The sequence below is a fragment of the Microtus oregoni genome, unplaced genomic scaffold, assembly GCF_018167655.1.
Source record: "Microtus oregoni isolate MIOR12 unplaced genomic scaffold, Mior012 000063F_ref0000156, whole genome shotgun sequence".
NCBI lineage: Eukaryota > Metazoa > Chordata > Mammalia > Rodentia > Cricetidae > Microtus > Microtus oregoni.
The window spans coordinates 8303961-8323484 of record NW_024543873.1 but is presented as its reverse complement, the minus strand read 5'-3'; positions in this window follow the sequence as shown (position 1 = coordinate 8323484).

Sequence of the window (19524 nt, the reverse complement as noted above, 5' to 3'; positions counted from 1 at the left end):
TAACGAATTACAGATTAACAATAGGACAGATTTAGACATAAAAGACCTCTAAATGGGTCACAGTGCTGGATAACTGTACATATGCTTGGAAGAGATAAGAAAAAGAGTTTAGAGAGTTGAAAAAAGAAAAAAAAAGACTTTAAAGAGACAGTGTACAGACAGTCGTAGAAAAAAAGAATAACAAAAATAAGCTATGTAAAGATGAAAAATTCACAGAGTGTATATTATGTATATTATTGTGTTTCTTTGACTTTTTTGGCTGTGAAGAAGCTAAGTACAGAGAGACATTTCATTGTATAGATTGCTAAGTTAAACCAACATAAAGGCATCTTGATTCCAAAATTTGACTCTAAGGATATGATACTTTGGAAAAGAGGTTCTTTGTTTTCACAGAAGATGAAAACCTGTGGATTGCTTTCAGACCATTATGGTTTGATGCAACAAGGCCACCTAAAAGGTCACCATTAATACCCCAAAAATACCTTCAAAAATTAATTCACCCAATAAACAGCAGGAAGCAGTTTGGAGAGAAAGATCTACACTTATATTCCCAAATATTGTCTATAAATATTTGTTTACTTTTAAAGGGGGATATGCTATAGAGATGAATAATTTGCATTGGTATAGATCTTGGTTTATTGATACAAATTTAAGGTGAATTTTGTTATATGTATATGTATTTCTCATCTTGATTAAGGTATTGTGTTTGTGTAGCTCATTTAAAAATATAATGCATAATTAAGAACTATAGATTAAGAGAGAGTCATCTATGATAGTCAAAATTGTGGCCATGTTAGTTATGTTTTCTAGATGTACAGGGATGTATTTCAGTTAGATAGGTATTCTTCAAATCGTTCAGAGACTTTCAGAATACAGGATTTAAAATGTTTTAAGAACTTAGGACTTTTCATGACAATGAGACACATCTGCTCCTGGCATCACCAAGCTACTTTAGAGGGAGATGAGCATCGAAGTGGCTCCTTCTGGAGTTGGTTAGCCATTTGTACAATAAACTGCTCTTGTCTGGACTGCTTAACTGGACATGCCGGACCTGCAGAGAAATGACTGCTGAACTTGACTAAAGATGAGATGATCCTTCAGGGTTCCTGCCTTATGAAAGAGTGTGCTGGACATTCTTCAGGGCACAGAAGAAAATGACTGACAAACTGTCAACATAGGCAGAACTGTCTTTGAAATTTCCTGCTTTGTGGAAAAGTCTGCTGGATACTATGGGCCAGAAGGCTGAATATGGATGCCCCAATAGTACAGAAAAACTTTGCTTGACTGTCCAGGCAGCAGGATGTCTCTGTCAATTCCAGAGTTTTGCAAGTTGCTTACAATGTACTTCCTGTTTACTTAGGTAATATATTATCCTTCTGGAGTCTTTGATGGAGTTAAAGTATTTATAGTTATAGTTTTCCTTAGTTATAATAACAGATAAAGAAGATATAAATATGGTAACTGTAATTCTTGCTTGATAACTGTTTTCGTATATGTAATTTTACTCTGTTAAAGTTAAAACCTTCCTTTTTATTTAAACAGAAAGGGGGTGATGTAGAAATACCCTCTGTGTGTTGTAAATACCATTGATGAATAAACAAACTTCCTTGGCCTGTTGATAGGGCAGAACTTAGGTAGGCAGGGAAAACTGGACTGAATGCTGGGGAGAAGAAGGCAGAGTCAGAGTGATGCCGTGGATCCACTGGAGATAGACATGCTGAAACTTTGCTAGTAGGCCACAACCTCGTGGTGACATACAGATTAATAGAAATGGGTTATATTATAAGAGTTAGCCAATAAGAAGCTTAAGCTAATGGTTCACACAGTGTTTTAATTAATACAGTTTCTGTGTGATTATTTCAGATATGGGCAGCCCAGATGAACAAGCAGGCCATCCTCCTTCATTTCTATATTAATTTTGAGGGTTTTTTTTAGGTTCTGTGGATTGCATTGAATATGTAGATTACCTTCAGTAGGATGGTCACTTTATCAGTATTAATCTTACTAGTTTATGCACATGAAAGGTCTTTCTGTCTTCTGCTATTATTCTCATTTCTTTCTTCAGTGTATAAAGTTTTCATTGTAAAAGTATTTCAGTTCCTTGATTAAATTTATTACAAGATAATTTTGATACTATTGTGAATGGATTGTTTTTCTTGTTTCTTGTTGTGTTTTTCATCTGCATACAAGAAAACTTTTTTTGTTAATTTTGTATTCTCCTACTTTGCTAAATATATTTTTGGCTCTAGTTTTTTGGTAAAGTCTTATGTCTCTTATTTATAGAATCATATCTTCAAATAAATATATTAGACTTCTATCTTTCCTATATATAAATCCCCTTTCTCTTACTTGTTTTGTTGCTCCACCAAGGAGTTCAAGTGTTCAAGTGCTTTATTAAAGATTAGAAAGAATGGCCACTCTTACCTTGCTCTTATTTTAGCAAAATTGCTTTAGTTTTTCTTCATTTAGCATGATGTTTGTTATGGGCTTGTTTTAGTGTGTGTGTATGTGTGTGTGTGAATGTAGTCTTACAAAGCATATTTGCAAACACATTTTCCTTAACCCAGTTGTAACATGTACAGGGTTCTTTTCCTATCTATAATGCCAGTATACTTCTTTAACTATCAAAGAGGAAAGCCAGAGGTTTTTCAAAGAAACCTAGATTTTACAAGTATAAACTTAACATTCACATCATTTTTGTTTTAATTACAACTATGGCCTCAGATCTGTTGACAGTGGGCTTATATAGTGCCATCATTGGCTTGAGATATGTTCCCTGTATCCCTAGATTCTTTGGAACTTTTATCCTAAAGAGATGTTGGAATTTCTTAAAGGCCTTTGTGTCATCTAATGAATTGATCATGAGGTTTCTCTCCTTGAGTCTATGTGGTGGATTAAATATACTGATTTATATTCATTGAACCATTCCTGCTTCTATGGCATGAAGCCAAATTATCTTTTGGATGTGTTCTTGAATTTGGCTTGCAAATATTTTAAAGGGAAATTTTGTGTTTATGTTCATTAGAGAGATTGGTCTATAGACTTCTTTTTTATGGTGGGTTTTTGTCTGGTTTTGTTTTCAGGGATTGCTGACTTTGTAAAACAATTTTGTAAGTGTTCCTTTTTTATTTTATAGAACAAATTGAGGAGTATTACTGTTAATTTTTCTTTGAAAGTCTGGTGGAATTCTTTGCTGAGTTTATCTTGTCTGGTTTTCAGTTGGGAGATTCTTTTTAATTTTATTTTTTACTTTTTATAATTTGCTGTTATAGAAATTCTTTAAAAAAAATCTTTAAGTACCAGACAAACCAGGCCATACATAGCTTAACACAACAATATGGCATAATTATTTTAACACATTTTCAATTGCCACTGCTTGTTATTTGTCCTGGAATTTCCCAATTTAGGGATTTTTCTAACAAGGCTCTGGAGCATAGAACATGTTCTTATGAGCTCTTTTATTCTTTCCTTCAGTTTCATTTATTATTATTTTATTTCAAATATAATTTTTAATATTAATATTTCCTGATTTTTATTAATTCTTTGGAAATTTCATGCAATGCTTTTTTAATATCTCTCTTTTCAACTATCATTATATTGGTTAGGAACTTCCATTTATTTTGCTTAGGTGGATTATGATTTGTTTGTTTATCATTTCAAGGAAACAACTCTTCATCTCATTGATTCCTGCATATTTTGTTTCTAGTTCATTGATTTTGATTTTGAGATATTGCTACTTATTTTTCCAAGGCCTTTAGATGCATCATTAAATTATTAGTTCAATCTCTCTCAAATTTTTGATATAGGCACTTAATCTTATTTAATTTTCTTAGGATTGCTTTAATTATGTCTTATAAAATTTTGGCATTTTTGCTTTTCATTCAGTTACCAAATTTTTAAACTTTTCTTAATTCATTTTTAATTCAATTATTACTTGGTAGTGTGTTGTTTAATCTCCAGGAGCTTGTGTACTTTCCTGCAGTTTCTATTGCTTTTAACATGCAGTTTTTATTCACCTGTACTCACATAGAATGCAAGATGTTACTTAGATTTTTCGGTACTTGTGGAGAGGGGAAGAAAGATTGGAATAGCAGGAAGTAGGAAGTAGTGGACAATATTTGACAGAGAGGACAGTGCCATTATACCCATTATGTTACAGTGGCTATGTCTGCAGACACCATACAAAACAAAACCAGACAAAATCCCTAAAATTGAGAGATGAGCTCAGGAAGTCTCATCCATAGATGAACAACTATTAACAATAGCTCCGAGGGCATAGGGGAGGGCAGTAGTTCCTTTGTCTCCATAGCCTGCCTGCACCAAGCAGGGTGGACCCTTGGTTTGCGAGCTACCCAAGCAGGACAGAGATCCAATCTGGACACCAGGAGAACCATCACTGGGGAGTGACATCACTGGGAAGATATATCAGTGGGCAAGAAGACCTGATCCTGTAAAAGAAGATCCATAGGGGAGTATTCGGAGGAAAAGATGGGCAGGCGCCAATGCAAGAATTCACCCAACAATCTGAAAAACAACATGAAACCACCAGAACCCAGCGACCTCACAACAAGAGGATATGAACACCTTAATCAAGAAGAAGTAGAAAAAACTGACTTTATGAAAGTGATAGAGGCCCTTAAACAGCATATAAAAAACGCCCTTATAGAAATGGATGAGAAGTATAACAGAAAGTTCGAGGAATTGAGTAAATCAGTGAATGATACCCTAGGAAACCAAGGAAAAACAATCAAGCAGATAATGGAAACAGTTCAAGACTTGAAAACTTAAATGGAGGCAAAGAAGAAAACACAAACAGAGGGCCTGCTGAACATGGAAAATCTGGGTAAATGAATAGAGACTACAGAAACAAGCATAACCAGAAGAATACAAGAGATAGAAGAAAGAATCTCAGATTCTGAAGATAACATAGAGAAATTAAACACACTGATCAAAGAAAACAGCAAGTCCAACAAACTCTCATCACAAAACATTCAGGAAATATCGGACACAATAAAAACACCAAACCTAAGAATAATAGGAGTAGAAGAAGGAGAAGAAGTGCAGCTCAATGGTCCAGAAAATATATTTAATAAAATTATAGAAGAAAACTTTCCCAACCTAAATAAAGATATACCTATGAAGGATCAAGAAGCATACAGAACACCGAATAGGCTGGATCAAAAAAAAAAAAAAAAACAACCCCTCGCCATATAATAATCAAAACACAAAGCATACAGAATAAAGAAAGAATATTAAGAGCCGCAAAGGAAAAAGATCAAGTTACTAATAAAGGTAAACCTATCAGACATACACCAGCCTTCTCTATGGAAACCATGAAAGCCAGAAGGTCCTGGATAGATGTACTGCAAAAACTAAGAGACCATGGATGCAAGCCCAGACTACTATACAAAGCCAAGCTTTTGTTCACTATAAATGGAGAAAACAAAATTTTCCAGGATAAAAATGAATTTAAACAATACGTAGCCACAAATCCAGCCTTACAGAAAATAATGGAAGGAAAATCATTAACCAAGGAGTCCAACAATGACCACAATAAGTCAGACATCTAGAGACCCTTCACCAGCGCAACTCAAAGAAGGGAAACACACAAACCCTACTACTAAAAAAGTGACCGGAGTTAACAACCACTGGTCATTAATATCACTTAATGTCAATGGGCTCAACTCACCTATAAAAAGGCATGGGATAAGAGATTGGATTCGAAAACAGGATCCAACATTCTGCTGTTTACAAGAAACACACCTTAACCACAAAGACAGGCACCTACTCAGAGTAAAGGGATGGGAAAAGGCTTATCAAGCAAATGGACCTAAGAAACAAGCAGGTGTGGCCATACTAATTTCTAACAAAGTTGACTTCAAACTTAAATCAAAAAGAAGAAATGGAGAGGGACATTTTATACTCATAACAGGAACAATCCATCAGGATGAAGTCTCAATCTTGAATATCTATGCCCCTAATATAAAAGCACCCACGTACAAGAAACATTACTAAAACTCAAGACAGCCATCAAATCGCACACACTAATAGTAGGAGACTTCAACACTCCTCTCTCACCAATGGACAGGTCAATCAGACAGAAACCTAACAGAGAAATAAGAGAATTAATGGAGGTAATGAAGCAAATGGACTTAACAGACGTCTATAGATTATTCCACCCAAAGAGGAAAGAATATACCTTCTTCTCTGCAGCTCATGGAACCTTCTCAAAAATTGACCACATACTCGGTAACAAAGCTAACTTACACAGTTACAAAAAAATATTAATGACCTCTTGTGTCATATCAGATCACCATGGATTAAAGTTGGAATTCAACAACAAAGCTACCCCCAGAAAGCCTACAAACTCATGGAAACTGAACAGTTAACTACTGAACCATACCTGGATTAAGGAAGAAATAAAGAAAGAAATTAAAGTCTTCCTAGAATTCAATGAAAATAAAGAAACAACATATTCGAACTTATGGGACACTATGAAAGCAGTCCTAAGAGGAAAGTTCATAGCACTAAGTGCCCACTTAAAGAAAACAGAGAAAGCACAAATTGGAGAGTTAACAGCCCACATGAAAGCTCTAGAAAAAAAAGAAGCAGACTCACCTAGGAGGAGAAGAAGATTGGAAATAATCAAAGTGAGGGCCGAAATCAACAAAATAGAAACACAGAAAACAATCCAAAGAATCAATGAAACAAAAAGGTGGTTCCTGGAGAAAATAAACAAGATTGATAAACCCCTATCCAAACTAATCAAACGGCAGAGAGAGAATACGCAAATTAATAAGATCAGAAATGAAAAGGGGGACATAACCACAGACACAGAGGAAATTCAGAGAATCATTAGATCTTACTACAAAAGCATGCATAACACAAAACTGGAAAATGTAAAAGAAATGGACACTTTTTTAGATAAATACCATTTAACAAAGTTAAACCAGGACCAGGTGAACAATCTAAATAGACCTGTTAGTCGCGAAGAATTAGAAAGTGTTATCAAAAACCTCCCTCCCAAAAAAAGCCCCGGTCCAGATGGTTTCAATGCAGAATTCTACCAGAACTTCCAAGAAGAGCTAATACCTATACTCCTTAATGTATTCCACAATATAGAAACAGAAGGGTCATTACCAAATTCCTTTTATGAAGCTACAGTTACACTGATATCAAAACCACACAAAGACTCAACCAGGAAAGAGAATTACAGGCCAATCTCACTCATGAACATCGACGCAAAAATCCTCAACAAAATACTGGCAAACCGAATCCAAGAACACATCCGAAAAATTATACATTATGATCAAGTAGGCTTCATCCCAGAGATGCAGGGCTGGTTCAACATATGAAAATCTATCAATGTAATCCATCATAGAAATAAACTGAAAGAAAAAAAAACATATGATCATTTCATTAGATGCTGAAAAAGCATTTGACAAAATTCAACATCCCTTTATGATAAAAGTATTGGAGAGATTAGGGATACAAGGGTCATACCTAAATATAATAAAAGCTATATTCAGCAAGCCGATAGCTAACATCAAATTAAACGGAGAGAAACTCAAAGCCATCCCACTAAACTCAGGAACACGACAAGGCTGTCCACTCTCGCCATACCTCTTCAATATAGTACTTGAAGTACTATATTGAAGCACTAGCAACAAGACAACATAATGGGATCAAGGGGATTCGAATTGGAAAGGAAGAAGTTAAACTTTTGTTATTTGTAGATGATATGATAGTGTACATAAGCGACCCCCAAAACTCCACCAAAGAACTTTTACAGCTGATAAACAGCTTTAGTAATTTGTCAGGATACAAGATCAACTCCAAAAAAATCAGTTGTCCTCTTATACACAAAGGATATGGAATCAGAGAGGGAAATCAGAGAAGCTTCACCATTCACAATAGCCACAAACAGCATAAAATATCTTGGGGCAAATCTTATCAAGGAAGTGAAAGATCTATTTGACAAGAACTTTAAGGCATTGAAGAAAGAAATTGAAGAGGATACCAGAAAATGGATAGACCTCCCTTGCTCTTGGATTGGGAGGATCAACATAGTAAAAAGGGCAATTCTACTAAAGGCAATTTATAGATTCAATGCAATCCCCATCAAGATCCCATTAAAATTCTTCACAGAGCTGGAGAGGACAATAATCAACTTCATATGGAATAACAAAAAACCCAGGATAGCCAAAACAATCCTATACAATAAAGGATCTTCTGGAGGCATTACCATCCCTGACTTCAAACTCTATTACAGAGCTACAGTAATGAAAACAGTGTGGTACTGGCATAAAAACAGAGAAGTCGACCAATGGAATCATATAGAAGACCCGGATTTTAACCCACAAACCTATGAACACCTCATTTTCGATAAAGGAGCTGAAAGTATACAATGGAAGAAAGAAAGCATCTTCAACAAATGGTGCTGGCACAACTGGATGTCAACCTGTAGAAGAGTGAAAATAGACCTATATCTATCACCATGCACAAAACTCAAGTCCAAATGGATTAAAGACCTCAATATCAGTCCGAACACACTGAACCTGATAGAAGAGAAAGTGGGAAGCACCCTACAACAGATGGGCACAGGAGATCGCTTCCTATGTATTACCCAAGCAGCACAGACATTAAGGACAACATTGAATAAATGGGACCTACTATAACTGAGAAGCTTCTGTAAAGCAAAGGACACTGTCACTAAGACAAAAAGGCAACCTCCTGACTGGGAGAAGATTTTCACCAACCCCGCAACAGACAAAGGTCTGATCTCCAAAATATATAGAGAACTCAAGAAACTCAACTTTAAAATGCTAATTAACCCAATTAAAAAATGGGGCACTGAACTGAACAGAGAATTCTCAACAGAAGAAGTTCAAATGGGCAAAAGACAATTAAGGTCATGCTCAACTTCCTTAGTAATATGGGTAATGCAAATCAAAACAACTTTGAGATATCATCTTACACCTGTCAGAATCCCTAAAGTCAAAAACACCAAGGATAGCCTTTGCTGGAGAGGCTGTGGAGGAAGGGGTACCCTCATCCATTGCTGGTGGGAATGCAATCTTTTGCAACCACTGTGGAAATCAGTGTTTCTTTTTCTCAGGAAATTCGGGATCAACCTACCCCTGGACCCAGCAATACCACTCTTGGGAATATACCCAAGAGATGCCTGATCATATGACAAAAGCATTTGTTCAACTATGTTCATAGCAATATTATCTGTAATAGCCAGAACCTGGAAACAACCTAGATGCCCTTCAATGGAAGAATGGATGAAGAAAGTATGGAATATATACACATTAGAGTACTACACTGCGGTAAAAAACATTGACTTCTCGAATTTTGCATGCAAATGGATGGAAATAGAAAACACTATCCTGAGTGAGGTAAGCCAGACCCAAAAAGATGAACATGGGATGTACTTACTCATAATTGTTTTCTAGCCATAAATAAGGGTCACAGAGACTACAATTGGTGAACCTAAAGAAGCTAAATAAGATGGTGAACCCAAGGAAAAACATAAAGTTATCCTCTTGGCTATGAACCTTCATCTGGTGATGGATGGAGATAGAGACAGAGACCCACACTGGAACACTGGACTGAGCTCCCAAGGTCCCAATGAGGAGCAGAAGGAGGGAGAACATGAGCAAAGAAGTCGGGACCACGAGGGGTGCACCCACCCACTGAGACAATGGGCCTAATCTATTGGGAGCTCACCAAGGCCAGCTGGACTGTAACTGAAAAAGCATGGGATAAAACCGGACTCTCTGAACATGGCGAACAATGAGGGCTGATGAGAAGCCAAGGACAATGACACGGGTTTTCGATCCTACTCCATGTTCTGGCTTTGTGGGAGCCTAGCTAGTTTGGTTGTTCACCTTCCTGGACATGGACGGAGGGGGGCGGACCTTGGACTTTCCACAGGACAGGGAACCCTGACTGCTCTATGGACTGGAGAGGGAGCGGGGAGGAGTTTGGGGGAGGGGGAAAAGGGTGGGAGGAGGGGGAGAGAAATGGGAGGCTGGGAGGAGGCGGATACTTTTTTTTTCCTTTTCACAATAAAAAAAGAAAAAAAATGAACTAAACACATGACAAAAAATCTCAAATAATATAAAAAGATTAAAAAATACCCACAAAAATGAAATTCATTCCACTCCCAGCACAATGGCCAAGAACATCTCAGCTCAGACTACAGATAACTGGTGGGATTTCACTGACGACTCTAACTCTTCACTCGCAGTAAGAGAGACCACAAACTACTCCCAGGTTCATGCCACAGTATTAAATGTGTAGTAGTGATGTTTCAGCCTGTCACCAAACTGAACAGAAACCAGCAGCACCATTCTCACTTATCACACAGTGAGAGCCACAGGACAAAGAAGCTGAGTTTTCATTTCCTACCTGGTAGAAAGCAACAGTGTTCTATTTTTCAAATATAGTATCAATAAAGTTCAGCAATGAATAGAGCCACCAGTCAGTATAGATAAGAGACTTAGTGAAATGATGTAAAGTCAAGTAATTAGCACTATGCTTCATGTCATATCAGCAGGGTTCAGAAACAATCTAAACATCAACACTCACATAGAAATAAAGACTGAATAAGTTAGTCCAAATAGAGGCTAGCATGCATTCAGATTTCTCTCAACTCTTGCCAGTGTCAGCCACACCCAGTAGAGATATGAACCTCCATAACCCCTAGGCACAGCAAAGCAGAATCAAGCACTGGGAGTCAGAGAAACTGAAACTCTCATCTATAGGACCCCTGAATACATCAGTCCCCATTGTGCAGGTGAGCTTGGAAGCACATTCCAAGTCAGTAAGACAGAGCAAATGAATGTTTCACTTTATTAGGAAAGAGCCAGTATAGTTGATTAGAGAGCAAAAATTCCACCATAATTTTACATACATAAGTATGTATTAATGATCACCCTTTTTCACAGTGGTTTTCACAGCAACAACATAATTGATAAAAATGAAAGAAATAGAAAACAATTTACAGTTGTGACTGAACATATTTCAATACCCTATATGCAACTGACAAAATACCCAAAAGGAAAGTGAAAACTAGAAAAATATTTTAAAAATTGTATATACTAACACTAGGCAAATAATTGTTGGAATTTAAATAAAAACTTGATCCATAATATGAAGTAGTGACTAATTTAATGTGAGGATTAAAAAAAATAGGTTTCACAAAAGACCCTGTTATTAGCATGAGATAAATTGTCATGGGCATGAAATGCCTGCAAATTACGTATCTGAAAAATAATTTGAGGGGCTGGAGAGATGGCTCAGAGGTTAAGAGCAGTGTCTGCTCTTCCAGAGGTACTGAGTTCAAGACTCAGCAACCACATGGTGGCTCACAACCATCTATGAGATCTGGTGCCCTCTTCTGACCTGCAGGTGTACATTTAGACAGAACACTGTATACATAATAAATAAAATCTTTTTAAAAAATAATGGACTTTCCACAGGGCAGGGCACCCTGACTTCTCTTAGGACTGGAGAGTGAGGGGGAAGGGGAGTGGGGGAGTGGGATGGAAATGGGAGGATGGGAGAAAGTGGAAATTTTTAATAAATAAATAAATAAATAAAATAATAATAATAATAATAATAATAATAATTTGAATCTAAAATATAGAAGCACTGTACAGGTGAGAGAACTCATCAGGTAAAGGTGCTTGCCACTAAGTATGACAACCTGAGTTCAAATTCCAAATCCAACATGGTAGAAGGAGACAACTGACTCCTGCAACAAACTCTCCTCTGAGCTCCATGTGTGTGTCTGCAGTACACATGTACACACACACACACACACACACACAGTAAAGAAAGACATGTTAAAACGTTTTCAATGTATGTGTACCTGTGACCTGTGAGTCTACGTGCACCAAGAGGCTTCCTGATATGGCCAAACATGAGCAAATTTTTGCTGCTACAGCTCTAAGGAGCTCTTGCTATTGTGCCGTTCCAATCATGATAGACACTGTCCCTGACACTGGGGCTTTATTTGAGATCCTAGAAGAAGGAAAACAAATTTCATTTTAAATTTTCTTGTGGATCCCCAAGGCAAATGCATGTTTGATCATTAGTTTTAAGTCCAGACGGAAGAGAAACCCAACGCTGGAACGATAGATAACTTAGTCAGTAACATGTCTATAATGCAATTATGTGGACCCAAGACTGATTGTGATTCATCACTAAGTACAGTATTGAGTGTCACTTGGTATTAATATTGTAGGAGCCTGCCATGATAAGCTATCACCTCCCAGTGTAGGACTCAGCCATCATGAGTTTAATGGAGGCTTAAACCTCAGTAGTTTACCAGGAAACAATACCTGGTTTGAGGAAGAACCATAAACTAAGATTACCTGAGCACCACCCAAGAACAGACCATCCAAAGGAAATGCCTAACATTCAAACCATTGTAGATAAGATCACCTGTCATCACACACTCACCAGGGCACCCCTAGACAAATGTCAGCCAATCAGGGGTCTTGAACCTCAGAAACCCCTCACCCCTACCTTTACTACTATAAAATTCCAACTCTAACTGAGCTTGGTGCCCTCCGTTTATTCCAATACATTAGACATGCAGAGAGACCGAGTTTGCAAACTTGTATAAAATAAAGGCTCTTTGCTTTTACTTATGGGACTCGGTCTCCTTGCACGTTTTGGGGGGACTGCACAGATCTCAGCATAACAATATGACAGTTACTACGTATTATTGCCTATTAAACTATAAAATACTTTAACATAGAATTAATGTATTTGATATTGGGGAAAATGGCTAGCTGAAAGCAAACAGTGATAGGAATAGGTAACATAAGACAAAGATAAAGAAACTACTTAGAAACAAGTACACGAAACTGTATGTGCCACCCAAGTTTGTGCTGAGCATCACTGAAGAAAAATGTCCACACCTTAATCATTCATCAAACCTCAGAGTACTGGAATTGAGTCAAAAAAAGGGTGAGACATTTACAGTATTAACACTATAACCAAATTTGGTAGATAAGCGAGATCCCTAAGTATCACCATCACTCTGGGCTATCCACAGTCTTTAAAGGCTCATTCAAGGTTTGCCCAATCCCCCATCCCTCATGTCTCCAAGAATTTTTTTCTTTCAGGGTCTGCCATCAGAATTACATAGTAGATGTCATTAGAGGTAGACAGAAACAAATTTTATATGGTTATTAATACATGATAGGTAGATGTGAAGTTTATGAAACTCTTTAGCAAATGGATTTATAAACAACAGCTGGGAGAGAAGAATTTAATCAAGGAGTTATTATTATTTTTTTAGTAAGGACAGATTTGTATCCATGAGTATCTGCAGGGAGTGTGTAATTTCAACACTCTGGTGTTTTAGAAAACATGTTCTTCAAGGGGAAGCAAGAAGCAGGGTATTGTGTCACTTAAGCTAACCTCAAATTTTCTAGAAAGCCCCAGGTAAACTTGAACTCCTGGCCTTCCTGCTCCTTTCTCCCAACATTTTTCTTTACTATCCCCTTAGCTACTGATTCTTGAAAATAGTTAGCACTTGCTTGGAAAGGATCTTAATGGGCCTTCAGAGAGCCTGCCCAACCACTATAAAAACATTACATTGGTGATATAGTTCAAAGTTTAAATGTATTAAAGATTTGGAAAACCCTTTAAAACCTTTGAAAATCAGTGAAAGAATTTGTACAAAAACATACTGCATGGCTACCCAAAGCCACTACCAGAAACAATATGGTTGTTAAATAAAAATCCTAGTACCAGGGGAGACCCACCTGCCTATGAGTTGCGTAGGCCAGGGAGGTCCCTGAAGCTTCACTATGAAGATCAGTCTGTGCCCTGCTCTGAGGTACCCTATATTATGTAAATCACTACCTTTCATACTGTCCCCTTTGCCAAGAGACTCTATTTTCTGAGAAACATTTAGTTTCATTTTTATTGAGTACACTGAGGCAAGAAGACTGTGCATGTTGCTCTGCCTTTAGACATCAGCAAAACCATGAAGCATTTCCTAATGATAAATGAAAACATAGACCAAAGAAATTATCGTTGAATACATCAGGGCAACAAAGGGTGCAACACCTTCTTCTGAACCCCCACATACATGAGAATACCTAATATTGTAATGGCCAGTCTCTACTAACCTGTCATCTCATAAGTTTGTGCGTTAATCAAGGCATCAAAAGACAGAAAATTCCCAACTATTTTCCAGGGCGCAACTCAGTCCTTACTGTTGACACTAATTACTATAACTACTGTTCCTCTGTCCAACTATGCATTTGCCTATCCCCCATTTGTCTGTGATTCCACATCTTAGGGCTATACCTTTCGTTCATCCATAATTTACTTTTGTAGACTGAGCCTACTCTTGAGTGTCTGGTTCAGTCCTGGAATCTGCAACCTTAAAAAAGCACACCTCTAGCAACTCTCCAACTGGGTATTTTAATGTCTTACCAAACAACTGCATTGGCTTTTTGTCTTTGTATGTGCACTCTGCTTCTGACTCCAGTAAGGCCTCTTGGAATCTCTTAAATTCTGATGCAGCCTCTTTAATCATATTTTAGCTACTATGCAACCTACATATATATAGATGTGTTTACTGTGCAATAAGTAGTATGTTATCTGAACATTCTAATTAGTAATTAAGATTGGCATAAAAGAATTTGTGCTTGCCAAAAGGAAGCTATCAAGAAAAGGACTACTTGACAAATTACAGCCAACAAAACTAATGTAGCTTGTGAATTTATTGTTATTCAATAATTTATGGCATTATGAACGGGCAAAATTATATGCAGAAAATTCTCCAAATTCAATTTAAAAGGAATCAATCAAAAGGGACGCCCACATGTAATAACTTTGGAATTATTACCTTCCACTCTTATAAGAAAATATGAAAAATAAGAATAATTATGACTGTTCTTGATGTTGCTAGAGATTCAAGGTAGAAAAGGAGACCATTACCTTAGAATTGAGATAGACAGTTCAGCAGACAATCAGACTGGGACCAGCTAACTAATCCTTTTACAATCCATCCTAGATATTAAAGAAGGAACATTTACTATCATACCCCATGATGAGCAGTATCCCATGAAAAGCAAGATAAATGTATCACAAGAATATCATAACCCAATATGCAAAATGCTAAACAAAATATTTCCAGATGTAGCTCACACTTAAAGGTTTTTTTTTTAATTAATGATCAAGTACAATTTATCCAGGAAACTATATTTATTATATCATTTAAAATAATGTGTCACAATAATGGAATGAATGAAATAACTTATAAAAACAAGAACTACACTATGAAGGAGAACTAGAATAGACATCACTGGTGGATGGGGGAAGTGTCCTGGATGGGGCGGGCATGGTAACAGGAGAGATCAAGTTGGGGGAAGAGTACTTGGAAGACAACTGGAATGGGAGAACATCTATGGGTTGACGTAGAAACCTACATCCATGGAAACTTCCAGGAATCTATGATACTGATCCTAGATAAGACTCCTAATAATTGGGCTAAGGAGACTGTACTAGCTATCTTCTGTAACCAGAAAAGACTTCCACAATCCAGCCATGTAACTTTTACCTACAATTTTCCTTGCCTACAAGATATGCTGGGGTAAAGGTTCAGAAATTAGGAGACATTTGTCATGAGAAAGAATCCACATCTGATACTGTCTGGAGGGCCAGGACACAGAAGCTGAATAGTCCGGAGACTTAGGATAGAACCAAATGTTATGTTATGGCAAAAAGCCAATGAAATAATTCTTGATGATATTCTGCTATACTCACAGATTGGTGCCTAACCCTAGTTGTCAATAGAGATGCTTCATCCAACAACTGATGAGAGCAGAGGCAGAGAGTCAGACCTTGAGGATAGTGAGAGCCAGAGGTGCCACAAGATATTCCCAGAATCAACTAACCTGGGCTCATAGGGGCTTACAGAGTTTGAACCAACAACCAGGGTACCTGCAGGGGACTGACCTAGGTCCTCTGCATATATGCAATGATTGTGTAGCTTTGTCTTCTTTTAGGACTCATAACAGTGGGGGCAGGGCCTGTATCTGACTCTGTTACCTGATTTTGGGACCCTTTCCTCCTACTGGGTTGCCTGTTTCAAACTCAATAGGACAGAAGGTGCCCAGTCTTTGCAATGCAATATGCCATGGCTGGTTGGTATCTATGGGAGACCTACCCTTTTCTGAAGAGAAATGAGGATACTTGGCTGGAGGGAAGAAGATGGGAGGTTGGGGAGGAAGGTCTGGGAGAAGAGGAATAAGGGAGGGGAAAATGTGATTGAACCGAAAAATAAATAATTAATTAAAAAACAAAAAGAATAATTCCTCCCCCCTCTCTCTTTCTTTCTCTCTTCCTTTCTTTTATTTTAGCTTTTTGAGACAGGGTTACTCTGTGTATCCTTGGCTGTTCTGAAACTCACTTTGTAGACCAGGCTTGTCTGAAACTCACAGTGACCAACCTGCCTCTGCCCCGAGAGTGCTGGGATTAAATGCAGGTATCAAAACTATCTATCCAGGAAAAAATCTTTAACACGGTAATTTTTATTTAATTTTTGAATATTAAAATTAAAATTAAGACAAAAATGTGAGCTGGAGAGATGGCTCATTTGTTCAGAGTATTGAATTCTTTTCCATCAGATGCATGTTGGTTCCCAGTACCCATATGGCAACTCACATCTCTACCTCCAGTTCCTGCACATTGCTACACTCATGTACTGTACATATACATACACTTGGGTACAAATGAAACAAATAAATACTTAAAAAGAAAAAAAATGTGAGATATAAATGCCATATTTCATTATTGTTGCTTAATATTAGCTGAAACACCTAACTTGATCTATTAAATAAGGATACAAAAACAGACTAAAGTTGGGAAGGAGGAGCTAAATTTTTCTTGATTTGTAGATGCTGTAGTATGTGTGAAAATCCACAAAGAACACAACAATGCTACTGTAGCTGACAAATGAAATCAGCAATGATCCATCATACAAGATCAGCATACAAAAATTAGTTATATTTTATACCGTAGGCACAAACAATGTAAAAAGAATCAAGGAAGCAAAAGACATGTACTCTGAAAACTACAAAACATTGCTGAGTAAAGATATAATTATATGTTAAATTCATTTTATTAATTTATTATGGGAAATATTTCATTATTTTTTATTTCAAAACAAAATTAAGAAAAATCTTTATCGCACTGGATTTGTCAAAAAATTCATGGATAGGACACTGAAAGCCAAGGTAAAAAAGGAGAAAAATAGACAAATTATACTCTGTCATAAGTAACAATCTTCATGCATAAAATACCCTCAAAATGTCAAAGCAATGGCCTAGAGAAATGACTGGGTACGTAAGAAAACTTGATCTGAGAAAAAACATATACAGCTTTCAGAACCTGTAACTTCAACACCCTCTTCTGACTCCTTTCATGTGTGGCATACACTCACATAGACTCATACACATAAATAAAACAAGTCTTTAAAAAGAAAGTGAAAAGACAATGCAAATGAGAGAAGATATCTGTAAATCATTTATCTGATAAAACTGACATACGTAATATACGAAAAGTATGTAATTCAACAACCAGATAATCAAAAAACTTGATATAAGCATTGGCAAGAGGATGTGAATATAGCTACTTTTTTCACATGGAAGTGGGGTTGTGTGAAGGAAGTGGAGGGAAGAATAAGAGTGGATAACTGGGAGAAGAAAATAAAGAATATGGCATTTTTTCACTCCAATGCATAATCTAGAATTTACAATATGAAAACAGTGAGAAAACTATTGTGGGAGATGCACACCAGTGAGAGAGAAAGAAGCAAAAGAGAAGGGAATTGGAGAAGTAAACATGAGCAAAAAGTACAATGATAAATATGTCTGATAAAATAAAACTCATTACTTTGTATACTAAATAAAAATAATAAAAAATAAACAAGAAAATAACCAGTACACAGTAAGTACATGAAAATAATGTTGATAATTATTTGTCATATAGGGAAATCCAAATCAAAAGAACAAGGAAATGTTTACACACTATCATGATTAAAATTATATATATATATAAATATCCCAGGCCAATGGATAGTACTTTTTCATTTATCATCCCAGAACTATTCAAATACATACATACATACATACATACATCCATACACACATATGAGGTACTAATGTGGAGAATTAAAACTCTAAGGCAATATTTTCAACTTAAGAACTAAAGTCCTCACACATTCCAGGATAGCTATGAAAAGAGCTCAGTGCATTCATAGATCCCAGCATCATGTCACAATGTCAAAAGGTTTGACAGCCCTGTAGGTGAAAAGCATATCTGGTTGGGGATTGAAAATAGTATAGCCTCTGTAGACAATAATCTGGCAGTTTGTAAGAAAGTCAAACCCAGAACTGCTATTATATCAAGCAGTTCTCCTTTCTATGCACATGTCTAAAAAGTTACAAACAGGTAATTTTCAATTATTCCTGGAATTTGAGCTCCATTCTACAACCCTAACTCCTTATAGGGGAACACATTAAGGCAGAGATTAAAGAAATATTTTATGATATTCTGCAAGTTGCAAGGGACAAGTTCATATTTCCATAGGAAAATATCTATAGGGAGGACTTTAAAATCCTGATAGTAACTTCTTGGACATTTATAAATATCCAAGTTAAGATTTAAATATCCCAGGCCAATGGATAGTACTTTTTCATTTATCATCCCAGAACTATTCAAATGCAATTATCTTTTAAAATATATTATTGCAATATTTCTCCTCTTTGGAAACACTACAGGAATGGCTACAATATCAAATGTAATTGTCATAGATATAAATTAAATATAGTTTTAATTAAAGTATTACTTGAAACTTTGTGAACTGCAATGAAAAATTAATTATGTTATCATATATTTTAATTAACTATCTTCCTAAATTTTATTTAATTATACCAATCTTAATTTAGAATAGTACCATCAGGCTAAAAATATACTTATGCCTTAAATTTAGATGAAACACTGAATACTGAATGAGACAATATTTTTGCCATGCAGCTACTATAGTTTTTATTTATAAATTATCACATTCCAATAAATTACTTTTGTTTCTAGAAAGTCACATAAGATTTTGGGTTACCCTTACCCTTCAGAAGGAGTGGATGGAGTGGGCTGGGAGAGAGGCAAGCGGGGAGAGAGGATGGATGGACGGGTGAGAAAGAAAACTCTGTTTGAAATGCAAAATGAAATTTAAAAACAAACTTCAAAAAACATTAAAACAAAAGATTTTGGCATTATCTTGCCAGGCACAGTGGCGTACACCTTTAACTCCAGTAAATGGGAGGCAGAGGCAGGTCAATCTGAGTTCAAAGCTAGCCTGGTCTACAGAGTGAATTCCAGAAAAGCCACTGCTTCACAGAGAAACCATGTCTTGAATAAACAAACAACAAGACAAGACAAAACAAAAAAAAGAAAAAAGATTTTTGGTTAAAATTGTATCTGAAA